The 14,195-nt window shown below is 40.7% G+C and overlaps 1 long non-coding RNA gene across 1 annotated transcript; it reads right to left on the bottom strand.

Annotated features, from left to right (window-relative positions):
- Positions 1 to 1,035: 1,035 nt before the first annotated feature.
- On the bottom strand, positions 1,036 to 10,764 carry LOC139223070 (uncharacterized). Its single transcript, XR_011585956.1, has 3 exons — positions 10,678 to 10,764; positions 7,593 to 7,738; positions 1,036 to 1,179 (listed from the first exon to the last, which is right to left on the bottom strand). It is a non-coding gene; the product is annotated as an uncharacterized lncRNA (long non-coding RNA).
- Positions 10,765 to 14,195: the final 3,431 nt, after the last annotated feature.

The raw sequence follows: 14,195 nt of genomic DNA, 5'->3' as shown, positions 1-14,195 counted from the left end.
TTTTGCTCAGCTGTAAAACATCTTAGAACATGAAAACCCAGTATGAAGGCAGCAATATAAGAGAAACCAATGTATGTATGAACACACTTCAAGCATCCAACCATTTAATGGTACTCTTCATCAGACTTGAAAACAACACACGTCATAGAGTCCCACAATAAATTACATTTTGGAACAGGCTCTGTGGAGCCCCACTTCATGGCACAGGTAAATCCATCTATACACACTCTGCTGTATGTTAAGTGTAAACAAAACAGTACTCACAGAAGTATTTGAGTGTCTCTTCAATCTGCTCGTGTGTGAGTCCCAGAACGACCTCTGGTGGCAGCAGAGGGGTGTGCAGCCAGTCGTCATTGTCGTACCCAAACACACTGTCTGCTCGGAGAGTGTAGTTGGGCTGACCTTCTGATAGGAGGCTCACTATCTCCAACTCAGGAAGGTCTGAGCAAAGGTCTGAGTGTGTGTTTACACATGTGTGGTTCGGGAGTGTATGGGTTTATAAATGAGGAAAGAAAGAGAAAAGAAACAGCACTTTAACAACCACAACTAAGCAGATATGTCACACTGTCCTCTACTGATAAACCCATGAACCTACATTGTTCTCTTACTCACAACTGTACACTATTCAAAATATAATTAAATTAACAAGCACAAGTCAATAATTAATTGGTGCTTGGTATTCCACACATACGTTTTTTGCAGACTGATGTGTAAGTGAAGTTTTCATTTATATATATATGTTGATAAGGCACTCGTTATTTATAATTCTCTTTTTAAAAGATGGTTCATGCCTCGTTTGAGTCTTACCTGTTAAAGTTGACACATCATGGTGGGTTTGTTGTCCCAGGTCCCTGATGTACCCAGGGGAATCAAGATGGAGCGGCTGGGGGTCCACAACCAGGGCCCCCGGCACCTCCCCCTGCCCCTCATGGAGGGAGAAGGCTGACTGGGAGTCCAGGTGGGCCTGTGGGAGCCAGGGGGGAGGAGAAAGAGGAGCAGGAGGAGACGGTGACGATGGAGAGGAGGCAGAGTGGGACAGCTTGACTGGGGCTGGAGGGTTCAGGGTGAAGGCAAGCTCAGAGCTGGGTGTCCCACTGTGGGACTGAGGCCCCCTGGTGGCTCAGGGAGATAATGCAGGCTTCCAGGGCATCAGGCTCTGATTGGCTGAGAGGGTAAAGACTAGAGAGAAGAGAGAGAAGAGGGAAAAACATGAGTGTTAAACTAATATGTGCATGACTGTCAATCGTTATTCTGAATACTGCTGGCCTATACAGTTGGCTACTATATGCCCAGACTGCAATACAGGGGGGAAACATTACAGTTTCTCTGTAAGAATGATGAAAATGAAAATGATAAATAGAGCTTTTTGTTTTTCCATGTTCAACCTATTAGACCCACGATTGATCTTATTTAATCAACCAAAGTAAATAAAATCTCTCATGCTAGTAACTGAAGCCTCATATGATTTGAAAATAGAGGTGCTTCATATTTTTTTAATGTTTTTTCAATTATTTGTGCAGCCCTAATCTAACACACTGTGTATCTGTGATAAAACATTAACTAAAGAAGAAAGTGTTACGTCATTATTATAAAAACAGCAACTCCAATGACATATTGACATGTATACATAGCATTAAATATATTTTACTTTAAATTAAGTTTTTTAAGTGACATGTTAAAAACCCGCATAGATATACTGAATAATAAACATACTGAACAGCACTTGTTACCTTGTTGCAGTTACAGTTGCTAATACATCTAATCATGAGTGATTGAGATTCATTCATTTTTCAAAAGGTCTGAACTCTCCCAGCATCAAACTCTTTGTTTGATCAAAGAGCTTTTCACCATAAACAAAGCAGGGCCTGGCCTCCGGTCTGTGTTTCAGGGTCACAAAGATAAAGTTACCACTGCATGAAGCTGCACACAGATCAGGTTCTTCAGCATAACTGTAACACTCCTATAAACACACACACAGCATGAGGCAGAACATGCCATATGAATAAAACATACAACCACATGCAACCAGTAGCTACAGCTAGTGTCTGATTCTGTACAGTATGAAGTCAGTCAAGATTAACACAGATCTGATCTGATCTGATTGATCAGATCATCTTTGATGCACCAAAGTATAAATATTTACACATAACTATTGTATATTGTCTTAAAAGAAAATAGACAGTTTCATACAAATCAAGTACAAGTATGAATCGGCAACTACTCTGATAATTAATTGTTTAAGCCATTATTAAAGCACAAATGCTAAAAATGCTGTGGTTTCAAATGAGAGGATTTGCCGTTCTCTCAAAACAAGGCATTTGATGACACAAAAAAGGAGCCAGGGAAAATGTAATGGGCATTTTTCACAATGTTCTGACATTTCTGTAAATTATTCAATTAGTCAAGAAAACGGTTTGCAGATTAATCGATGATGTCAATATTTGTTGGGGCAGCTCTGAAGTGGTTACAATAATTTACATCAAAATACAAAGAGTTACCTACATGACAAAGATTTAACCAGCTTTTGTAAGATGTACTGAACATAGCTAATAAAATAATATTCTCACACAGTGTACTGTCAAAATGTTGGCCACAACTGTCACAAAACAGCTTCATGCTTTATTGAGGCTGGTAACAAAAGGACACTTGATACCTCGACCCAGTTATTGCAGTCAATAAAACATGCTGGCCTGAGGGCAAAGGGTTAGGGCCAATTAAAGCAACAGCTACCTCATCGTGGTGAGTATAATGTGAGCACATGCATATACGCAGCTGTGTGTGCACACTGTAACACACCCACCTGATCACACATGACTAAACCCCCGCTCACCAGCGCCAGTATCACTATCACCAACACCAGAAGCCCTTTATTTCCCCTCATCCCTGTTGGTCTTTTCCCCTTCTCTGCTTTCCACTGTATGGTTCATCCAATCAGCTGAGTGCTTTGGTCCGTGGCCAACACTTTCCCATCAATCCTCTCTCTTATAGATGTCAGAAGAGCCACACCACCTGCATACAGCTCAGCTTTTACAGTGTATTCACCCCCATCAGAGCCACCGTTTCTGGCAGTGATCCCTGAGTGTTGTGAGGAGAGGAAAGGTTCTCACTTACACAAAAACACAACAGAATAAGATCCACTTAACAAAGATTCATTTTGTGGGTATAAGAATATTTTGATTTCACTTCACACAAACCCGAAGCTGTGCACTCATGGAGAGGAGAAAAAAAAAAAACAGGCACGTCCAAGCTTTTCACATTAACACTCTGTCAGTTCCTATTTAGCAGTGAGTGAAACACACTGTTGGTTTGTTTACCATGCAGCCAAGCGAGACCCTGTCAGCCACTTAGAGGTGACACTAGGGGACACAGTTATTAGCCATCTCTCCCCCTTTTGTATTCTCATCTTTTTACTGTGCCAGGCAGGATGCCAGAGGGAAAAAACAAACTGTCAGCTGGGCAATCAGCTAGAGCATCATTTGTACAGAACATAATGGAGCTATAGAGAAGATTAGCGCACCAATCTCTGTGTCCAGAGACAGCAGCAGAATGACTGACCAAAACAGAATTAAAATGCCATTGGGGGTTTTTAAGTGTCACAATAACATGATCTGCAGCGAGGGACGGGCTGGGGTTTCATGCTATTGGGTTCAAGTCACGTCTGAACTGAAACGGTGCAGCAGAAAATCTTTCCTTTGACCTTGGAGGCTGGACTAGACGTGAGTTGAACTCAGGGGTAAAGGCCGTTTGAATAGCTCTACGTTGGTACTCTGTGCAAACAATGCCCTTTCAGGAGCGTGTGTACGTGAGCAGAGGCACACAAGGGTGAAAGAGAGATGGAGAGGGAGGAGGGGTGCACTAATGGGGTTGAAGGAGGGGTGCATTTGAGACATGGGAACTAAGTCACTAGCAGATTGAGGAGGTTACATTCTGCCAGCTAAGCTAAAGGCTCCTTTGTTTTGACCTCTTCTGTGACTAGCCAAAGGGATCACTTCTCATTCACGCAGTTTAAGCATGCAGCAAAGTACAAACCACCTACGGTCACTAGGACATTGTCACAGTGAAGGGCACGACATTAAAAGGTATGCAGACAAGGCGTTAAAAGGCAGCCAATTTCTTTGAACTTTTCACTAATGAAAAGAATACTTCTTGCAGTAAACATGGCATTGCTTACTTGTTCACGTGACCAAGCTTAAAATTACACTTTCACAAGTCCTTGTACCAAATTATGATAGGAGAGCCTCTGCGGGATGCAAAATAATAGAGGTAAAGGGAATAAGAGGGAAAGTGAAATTTTGTCTCATCTCAACCTCAAAGAGCAGGCAGCAGTAAATGCTTGTTTTCCTAATTTAGCGGCCTGCCTACGTCTGTTCTCCATGATTATTAATATAACAGGAGAGTTACTATTTTCAATAGAAAAATCAATAGAAAATGACACTTTGAAATTGTTTACTCCTTAAACGTATAAGATTAGCAATAATGGCAACAGTAACTAGGGCTTTAGCTTTAAGTGCTTAAAGTCTCTTGGAGTGCAATTAAACTCACAACTCCAGCATGCAGCACACCACACAGGCCTTGAGGACACTAGAGAATAATGCACACATGGTCTGGGTAATTGCAGCCATTTAATGAGTAAACGTCGTTAGAGAGTTTTGCAGGCTGGGTTAAGAGGCTCTGCATTAGAGAAATGCTGCTCTACTGCACTGTTTAACATAAGCTACTTTTAATACTGTATGACAAAGCTAGCACAAGGGAAAATCATCAAAACTCTAATTAGTGAAGTTCTTCATAGCTCCATTTCCATTGAGTTTAACACCATCACCTGACTTATCTGTGGAAATTGCCGAGATCCAAACATCAGGCTGGATTAAACACAGTAGTTGAACCAGCTAAGAGGATAAAATCAGCCAACAGTGCGTCCACAGTATGTTTTAGTCCAGAGATAAGCGGACGTGCATCAGTTCACGACCTGAGCACACCAGCACATCCGCAAACAACTCACAGTACGTGCAACCTGCACGCACATACTGCTTCACAAGACATTTATGAACCAATCAAGCTGCAATCTGATGTTTAACAAGTAATGCATGTCCATCCATGGGCTAGCAAATGAAATATGCTGCTGCTCAGGTTACAATATCTGTGACATTCATACGATACTGAACAATCACATTTATCCTTTACTGTAATACAAAGATGGGAGGCAAACATGTAAGAATAATTTAAAACCAGGGCAAAATACACTGAATTAAAGACGGATAACTTTAGATGTTATCTTAATATTGTTACATTTTTTGTAGCGATCATCACATTCACATTATATGACCAAATAATCATATAACCACAAATACCTTCATAAGAAATTAGGTTGTATATAGTAAGAAATCACTGAACTCTGAATCCCTGACTGTTCACAGTTCTAACTTCAATTTATCTCATCATTAAATCCAGTAATTATTGGCAAATCAGCTTTCAGTTTACACTAAAATGAAATAATAAATGAAGTATGTTAAAAAAAATGTTTATATTTCATTATCAGATTTTTTTTTAACTCTCAAATTCGACTCTAAATATCCTACAACCTCGTTTTCCATGTTTCCATGTATTACTTAAAAAAGATCTTGTCCTGCTGTGAGAATGGTGTTGGATCAGACTGACTAATTATGGTTCTTATAATCCCATGAATGACAGCATGTTATTCTGAAGTAGCAGACTCCTCCGTAGGCCTGAATTAGGCGAACTGTTTGGTTAACCATTGACAGCTCATACGTTCTTTGCCAAGTATCCATAACAGAACAAGTATATCATTCATAAAGGTGATTGAGGTAACAGCTGAGAAATGGGAGCTTCAAACTAATACGCAACAGTATGGCCTTGTCTCATCTTGCCAAATGGTCAAGGATCTTTCATAAAACACCGACACTGTATGTTGTAAAATGATATCAATTCTGATATCTGTCATGCTATTAATAACATCTTTTTCTAAATATCAGCCTCAGCTCAGCACCACGATAACACAAAGCCAACATCACGACAAAAGACAGAATATGATGCCTGACACAAAACAAATAGGGAGGTTTGCCACGTTTAAGAGAACGGGAAAGGTTCGGGAAATGGCCTGATAAAGATGAGGCGGCTCAGATGAAAACCTGGAGAACTGGAGGAAAGAGTAAGGTCTGCAAATAACGATTATTTTAGAACTGATGAACTAATTAAAGTTTTTAAATTAATCACTAAATCATCTCGTCTACAGACATATTCTTCTAACATATATTCAGTTTAACAGTAATTTGAAAAGCAACAAAGCCTCACACTTTAGAACCAGTTAATGTTTGGCATTATTGGGTGGTAGGTGGCAAACAATGAATCAATTATCACATTTAGACAGTATTAGACATAGAGATAAAATAGACAAACAGGGAGGAAAGAGCATGAGAAACAAACAACAGGTCAATGAACAGAGACTCTTAAATGTGAGCAAGAATGTCACCCTGACAACTGGGGGAGCTATATCTGGACAGCAACTCCGCGTGAAAAGAAAGTGGTCACAAAAACCCAAATACCAATCACTCACTCTCTAAAGGGCAATCTGCTCTGTTTACTCTCCATGCGGCCCTAATAATCTGCTGTGAGGGACATGCACAACTTGGCTAAAAACATCAGACCCATATTCCAATTTAACCACTCTGTAGGCCGTTAAGATTTGGGCAGGAATAACAACTTGTCTGACTCAAGAGTTGAAGATTAGGCTAGTATACAACAGAGAGAAAGCTGACTGACTGCCATCACCTTTAAAACAGAAATACGATAATTACTCTGTGATAGAAATTCTCATCAGTACCAGCAAAAGTCTGCATGTGTCCCCAGTCAGACAGCGAGCAGGAGTCAGACTTTTGAGTACTATTGTGTTGCTACAACAGCAGATTATTTCAGACAGGGGCAGTAGCTGTATGGCAATCTAGAGCCTTTTTTTAAATTCAACTCAATCAATCTCATGATCTTACAATGCATTTTGTTGTCATCGGGTTGTCTTTTTGATTTTGATTTTTAAAGTTTGAGCCCCTCTGTTAAGAGAAGCAACAACCTACAAGTGAATAAGTAAAATACACATAACATTAACTACCTCAAATTAACAGCAGATTAATCTGTAGCTCAGCTGGCTTGCAGATTCACTGTCTTTGGTCTGAAAAGCACAGGAAGATTTATTTAGATTTACTAAATCTATTATTCTTTTAGGATACAAACCCTGCAGTAAGCTGTAAAAGTTCGACCATGAGGGGCAGTGTCTTATGTCAGAAGAGAAAATGAAATTGTCTTGGGACATCTAATCAGCAGGCCTGGTTCAAAAGTACAAAGAGACAAGCCTGAGGCACAAAATGACAGCGACTAATTCAAACGAGACAGACAAAGTAACATAATTAGGCAACAAAACTTCCTTTTATTTAGTTTGGTCTTACCGACATGACAGAAAAACAAAGATGCAAAAGCTTCTGTGGTTAATCAAGGCAACAGACACAGAGTCAGCATGCTATATGCTAATAATACTGGACAAGAGGACAAGCCATAGAACTACTTAGAGGCTGAAACAGACTTACTGAGCTGCTGCAGTAGTTGTTTTAGCATGTGATGCTCTGTGTATGTAGGGTATTGTCTCCTTTAGTGTGTGTATCCATCAAATTAAATGCTCCCTTGCCGCTAGTGCTGCTTTACCGGCCAGCTCCTGTCCTGTCCTGAGTGTATCCTGTCAGAAAGAGAGAGAGAGAGCAACAGTGAGTCAGGGTGGAGGTGGGGCTGAAGGGGGAATGAAAGAGGAGGAGGAGGGACGTACAGAGAAAAGGCGTGCTGGTTTAACGTGGTGTGTGCCTGAGAGACAATGAACTGACGGAAGCAGCACAGGAGTCTGTGAGGCTGCACTTGTGTGCGGGTTATTTTACGACAGCAGCCGCTCTGGATTTCCCTCTTCCTCGTGGACACTGTCATTTGAATCTGCCAAACACTGCAAACATCCACACTCTGGTTTGAACTGGATTATCCAAATTAGATTTATGCATATAGTTCACTCTTTATCACAGCAACAATGCCTGTTCCCAGCACTCCTCATCACTGATTTACAGACAGCAATCAGTGATTAATTACCAGCTATGTGAAGCTGAACAAACCTATGCTGTTTTGTTACAAAGGCCAAATTTGATGAATCAATCTTGTGAACGTTTGATCCTCTTTATGCATCTATGAGCTTCTTTTGTTTAACCATGATAATAAAGATTCAACAGAGTGTCTGTCTAAATATTATTTGGACCTTAATTCATCTTGTATGTTTACAGCTGGAGGGGATTTGCAGTTTCTTGATAGCAAGTTTACACTACATCCTGGGGGAGATAAAACCACAGACATTGACTAATCGGGCAACAGTGGTGTGTGCTGTAACCCCTGTAACTCACAGCTCACAAATGCTGCCTCATGATCGCAAAACAAAGACCAATATTATTCATGCTACTACTTGAATTTCTATCCATTTGAGCTCCAAATCTACCATACTGATGCAGAGAATGTTCATTTTCCAACATTTGACATGTGTAGTTAATTCTGATATGCGTGTTCATGTTGCAGATTAAGTGAGTCTCATTTAAGGATTGCATGTTTACCAAAAAAGGGCATTGTAGTTTTTCGTGGATCTTGCAGTAGTTCTAAAATAGCAGCGAGACTGCCGTCTCCTCTGTTATCCAACATGTAACCTGATATCACAGGAAATAGTTAGAACATTACAATATTACATCACATAAGATGTTTTTCAAAAAGTAAGGAGCTTAAGTTCCTCAACTATCTGAGCCAAATCTGTTCCGTAAAAGCAGCCACCTTCACAAACTTCAAAATCCCGTTTAGTTACGGAAAAGAATAAAAAATGTCAAATCTGGAATCTGGACAGCGTTTATAGCAATCAGCTGTTGAAGCAACAAATAAATAGATAAATAAAGAGCAAGGAAAAACTGCAAGATGAACCCTTAAAAAACTAAATCGGACATTCTAGTTCAAATGAACTGTGACTGAAGTCAAAAATACAGACACCAATGTTGGCAATAGTATGTTGCTGCTAAAGGCCATTTCTAATCAGAATTCAACTTGTAAAGGCTAATAAAAGATCAAATAAATCCAGTAATATGATCAAAGGAGACCAGGCTTTGTTCGAACACACAGACAGAACACAATCCTGAGCAGTACTGGTGGAAACTCACAAGTCAAACTCACACAAGTAAAAAACTGAAATGAAATCTCAATACTCTATTTGTGTTCAAGCAATATTAGGGAGTCTTAAACTCCCTAATATTGTGTTTGTAATAGTTTTTGTTTTTAGCCTATAGTCTATGAAATTTCAGAGTTTGTTGTTATTCATCAATAATTAAGGCCGTGAGTTGGCTGTAATCTTTCAAAACTAGTGGCCTTTCAGTGTCAATACAATGATGACGTATGTTGTGATACCTTATTGAGGAAAGCATGTTTTTCAGCAAAATATAAAAACTAAAGATTGAAAATAAAGAAGCCAAACTTTAGAACTTTCCTTAGAGCACAGTCTAATATTGGCACTATTATAATTTCAAACTGTCTGATCAAAGAATGTGTTTAAGTCTTGGTCTGAGCAAACATTCAGTGTAAACTCACAGTACTTGACAGTTTTCAAAACTCTGTGCTAGAGACACAGTATTCAATACATACTGTCCAGTTCATCAAAAAGACTAATTCAGTTCACTTTAAAATTGGTTTTGTGCATTTTGTTGTCCAAGGAGAGAGAAAGAGTTCAGACACTCCTCACTCCTTCCCCATGGCTGTTTTACATGAAGGGTGACCACGGGCTTCTACCTCCACAGAGTATATTACACCTAGAGTTGATTTTAGTTTGGATTTGGTTTAGCTGTGGTTTCCATTCCGCCACTTCTCCAATTTAAATCTCACTGGTCTGTGCCTGTACACAGAGAATAATGAGCTGTCTGCACACAAAGGTGCCATTCATGTCCCACCAGTTCACGTGTGTGCACACTGGGTGCACCCTCTCTACAGTACACCTAAAGGTGCACACAGGCTGCTGTTCCTGCACCACCTGCACCATCACTTCTCTGACCTCCAAGCACAATGTGACGAAGGGCTAAAAATGAACGTTTTTTACTCTAATACGCTAACACTTCCTGAAAAAGTTATTTTGTAGAGTGACAGGAACTATACTAAACACTCGTCATGTTAAGGGTTGAGAGTTGACCACTCATTGTTAAGGCCGCTTCCAAGGCAGCGAAGCTCCAGTTCTCTAGACAGCACTGTGACAGATAACATAATTAGCAAAAGCATATGGGAGAGGTGACACCTTGCTAGCTACAAATACACCTTAAGCAGCACATTTATAACTGTTAGCAACTCTTTCATTCGCGTCTAAGGGTCACTAAAGTCACATAAAGTTACACAATGAAGTGTTTGTCAAAAACTAAGTGTTGAGCAGATAGTAAAAGAGGAGAACTTGAGTCCAAACATCAACACTTCCACCCCGAGAGGAGGAGGAGGAGGAGGAGGAGGAGGAATCCCACCCGGCGGCGTTATGGAAATTTCCCCTCACGAAAAGTTCGGACAGTTCAACAAACAAACAACATGACGGTCTGTGAAATGACAGCAAGAGGAAAATGAACTCTTTGAACTTACATGTTTGTTTCCTTCGTGTCTACTCAAGGTCGTGGTCGGCGCTGAAGTTTCCCTCCGCAGACTCGGCTGCTCAGCTGTCACAACGGCTGGGCCGATCTGTGTTCCATTTGGTCATCTTGAAGGCGAGGCATCATGGGTAATGTAGTTCTTCGGTGAAATGCATTTTTCTAATATGTAGCAGCAGTGTTTGTATAAAGTAAACCATTTATGATGCTTCTGAGAGCATCTATTCTGCACCAATAAGTCCATATAAGAAGGATGGCTGTGGTATTCGCTATATCTTGCCCTACATATGATTCTACTGTATGTAATATGTATGTGTGAGAGGGTGATGGAGTCATATGGAAATTAGGCAAGGCTCTATAGTAGCAGCTGGTCACATGCAAAGTATTTTAAGCCAGAGAAATCACATCACACTCTGTTGATATTTTTGGTTGTCCTGTCTGGCATAGACCAAGCCTGCACAGAGAGTGTGATAGGCGACAGGAGAAACACCCAAACACCATCTGTAGACATAGCCTACACATGGAAGGCTGCACTGATAATAAATAAGCATAGACTGGGTATTGTTTAGCAGATGCAAAGCATGTAATAGATAGAAGCTTTGATGATGTTACCACCAACAACCTTTACAAGCTTAACATTGGTCTGATTGTTATGTGTTGCCATTAAAAGAACATCTGTAGTTATTTTCAGCTGCCTCTCTTATTTTATCTGAACATTTCCAACCCGTAAGGACACCCACATGTGACAGGACCAAATGCTGAGCTATTTTAACCCTGAGAGCTGACCACCAAGCCCGCCTGAGAATGTGCACAGGCTTACTACGCACCCGCAAACTCCACACACACACACACACACACACACACACACACACAGACGCTCACACACACATCTGATCTGGCCCTAACAGATGCCTCCAGTCATGCTGTATTAACTGATTGCGTGAGTCTCTGTCTACCTCTAGTGGTTAACATCTGAATGAACAGAAAGATTATAATGGGGTTCAAAGACTTGTGTTGACTTATTATTGGATATTTTCATTTAAAAAAAAGACCAAATTTTTGATATAAAATACTAGTTTACATTCAACCTGGTCAGATTTGTCTTATGGAGTAACAAATGTTATCTACACAGCTGGATTAAATGCCTCATTTGACAAAACAATGTTGCTTGTGCCAGTCGAAAGCTCCAGGACAAGCGAGTGAGTGGACCTTGATTGGAGCTCTGCTGTTTCCAAGCTCTACTTCGAAGCCAGCATGGACAACATGAACATGGACTAGAGGACCTAGAAGTACTGAGAGTAATGACAAGTTTGAACATCTCCTGTTCCAGGTGAGCAAACACCTGGAGGACCGAAGTATAGCGAGTAAGTGACCCTTGAGTGAAGGGAGCTGTTTTTCGAGGTAAAAAATGAACTGTTGCAGCTTCTAAGTGGGTTTGTAAAGTCCTGCAAGTCTTGGACTGAATTTGAGGGTTTTTTTGTTCTATTTTATGCTCTTGTTTTATTTTTACACTTACATTCAAACCCACAGCAAATGCTTCAGCCACTAATACATGTCCTTATACTCACTGTACCAGAGTCTCTCTCTCTCTCCTGGCACAGGTGGTCAACTGCAGCTCTACTGTCCATTGTTCTGAAACATGTCTCATCGGGCAGCCAACACTGCGGCATCTCCGTGTCTTCCATTTGTAAGTCATGATTAATAATTCACCACAGACTCCATCAATCCAGTGAGCTAGTGGTCTGCTCCAGGCCACTTCCTCTCACAAGGACAATGGGACCATTTCCTGTGGGGTGAGAGAGCAGAACAGGCGAGTATTGTAGAGCGGGGACATCATATCAGCTTGTCCTGCCCTTGGAATGAAAGACAGATTCGGGCATACAGTGAGATTCATGGCTTGTTTGCCGGGAGGTTAAGAGTCAAGACTGGAGCCAAGTCTGCCAGACACCAGTGCAGACATCTTTCTGAGCCCTGCCTAGAGGATATTCAGAAAACTTCTCCGGAGATTTATCTAGCTTTGGGAGTATATCTTTGATGTGCCATATTGCAGAGACGGATAAAGAGAACTTCCTTCACATGAGGTCACGAGTGGAAACAAGCAGTGTCTAACTTATTCTCAGTAAGAGAGAAATGCTCCTACATAAATATAACAGAAATTGACTTCATTATCTAAATATTGAATTAGCGCTGAAACCAAAAAGACAGGTGTTTTTGGAAAAGTCAGCATGAGCTGAAGTCCCACATGAATCCCACTCTTTTAATTCCTGGCTAATTTTCAAAATAAAGAAGCTGCTGTGTTGAAAACAATGGCCCCATTCATGTCAGCGCTGCCCCTGCGTCCATTATCCAGGCTTATCTGAGAAAGCAAAAACAAAGTCAAAGACGTGTAAAGCACAAGTAAAAAACAGTAACAGTTTTGAGAGGACGAAGTTATGAAGGCACTGTCCCATTCAACGAACAGTCTAACAAACATCAAGACCCCCTCCCCCCCCAAGCACCACATGAAAACCCAAGAATGTCAAGTGGGCCTGGAGGTGTTTTTATGGAGAGGGCTGTCAGTCCACACATTCACTCTGACAAATATAATGGCCTATATAACCAGCAGTGGCCCAGCATGCCTTGTCTCCCTCCGTCCCTGTCTCTTTCATTCTAGGAGGCACAGATGATGACTGTCACAATGGCTGCATAGGAGAGAGCCATGTCGATATGCCCCAAGGCGGGATGCAGTGTATAGCCTGACCCGCCTGAGACTGTCATCCAGTCTGAGTGTTTCACACAGGCAGCCACACGTTTCTGTCACTGTTCCACACGTACCTGCACCACCAGTGTCCATTCGGAGAAGGAACTCATTTCTGTTTTCTGCCTTTCCAGGTCTAAAATGAGCCTGCAACAAACAGATATAGCTTTTGCTGATTTTTCAATCACTCACTCATTATGAACTTTTCTTTTCTTTGCAGGGAGGATGGATCTGTCTTCACAGATAAAATAGACATGTAGTGGTGATTTTAAAAAATCAGTTTAGCCTCTGTTGTGCAGCTTCTCTGATCTTCCCATATGCATTGAATGGAAACCTAATATCCACATGTGTGTGTCTATAGGGTGCAAATGCTTTGTAACTTTTGTAATGTACCCCGGCAGTCACATGTTAAAAAGGACAGTTTTATACTGCTGAAACGATCCATTGATTACTCTGTTGACGGATACTGAATTTGCAATTATTTGAATGACAGATTAATTGTTTTTAAGCAACAATTGTCTACCTCCAGTTCTTTAAATGTTCATATTTGCTCTTTTTTAACAGTAAACTGAATATTTAGGGTTTTTGGACAATTGGACAAAACAAGCATTTCGAATTAGTCAATTCGGGATTAGGAAAATTGTGTGGATGGATAAAGTAACCAGCATAATTTGATATTAAAAAGAATCGTTGCAGCCCAATTACTTTTATTTTTGTACTTTTGTGTCACAATCCACTTTTACGGACACAACTGTATCATTGTAGTTTGCACATGA

The sequence above is a fragment of the Pempheris klunzingeri genome, chromosome 3, assembly GCF_042242105.1.
Source record: "Pempheris klunzingeri isolate RE-2024b chromosome 3, fPemKlu1.hap1, whole genome shotgun sequence".
In the NCBI taxonomy this organism is placed as follows: Eukaryota; Metazoa; Chordata; class Actinopteri; order Acropomatiformes; family Pempheridae; genus Pempheris; species Pempheris klunzingeri.
This window is presented reverse-complemented; position numbering and strand designations above follow the sequence as displayed.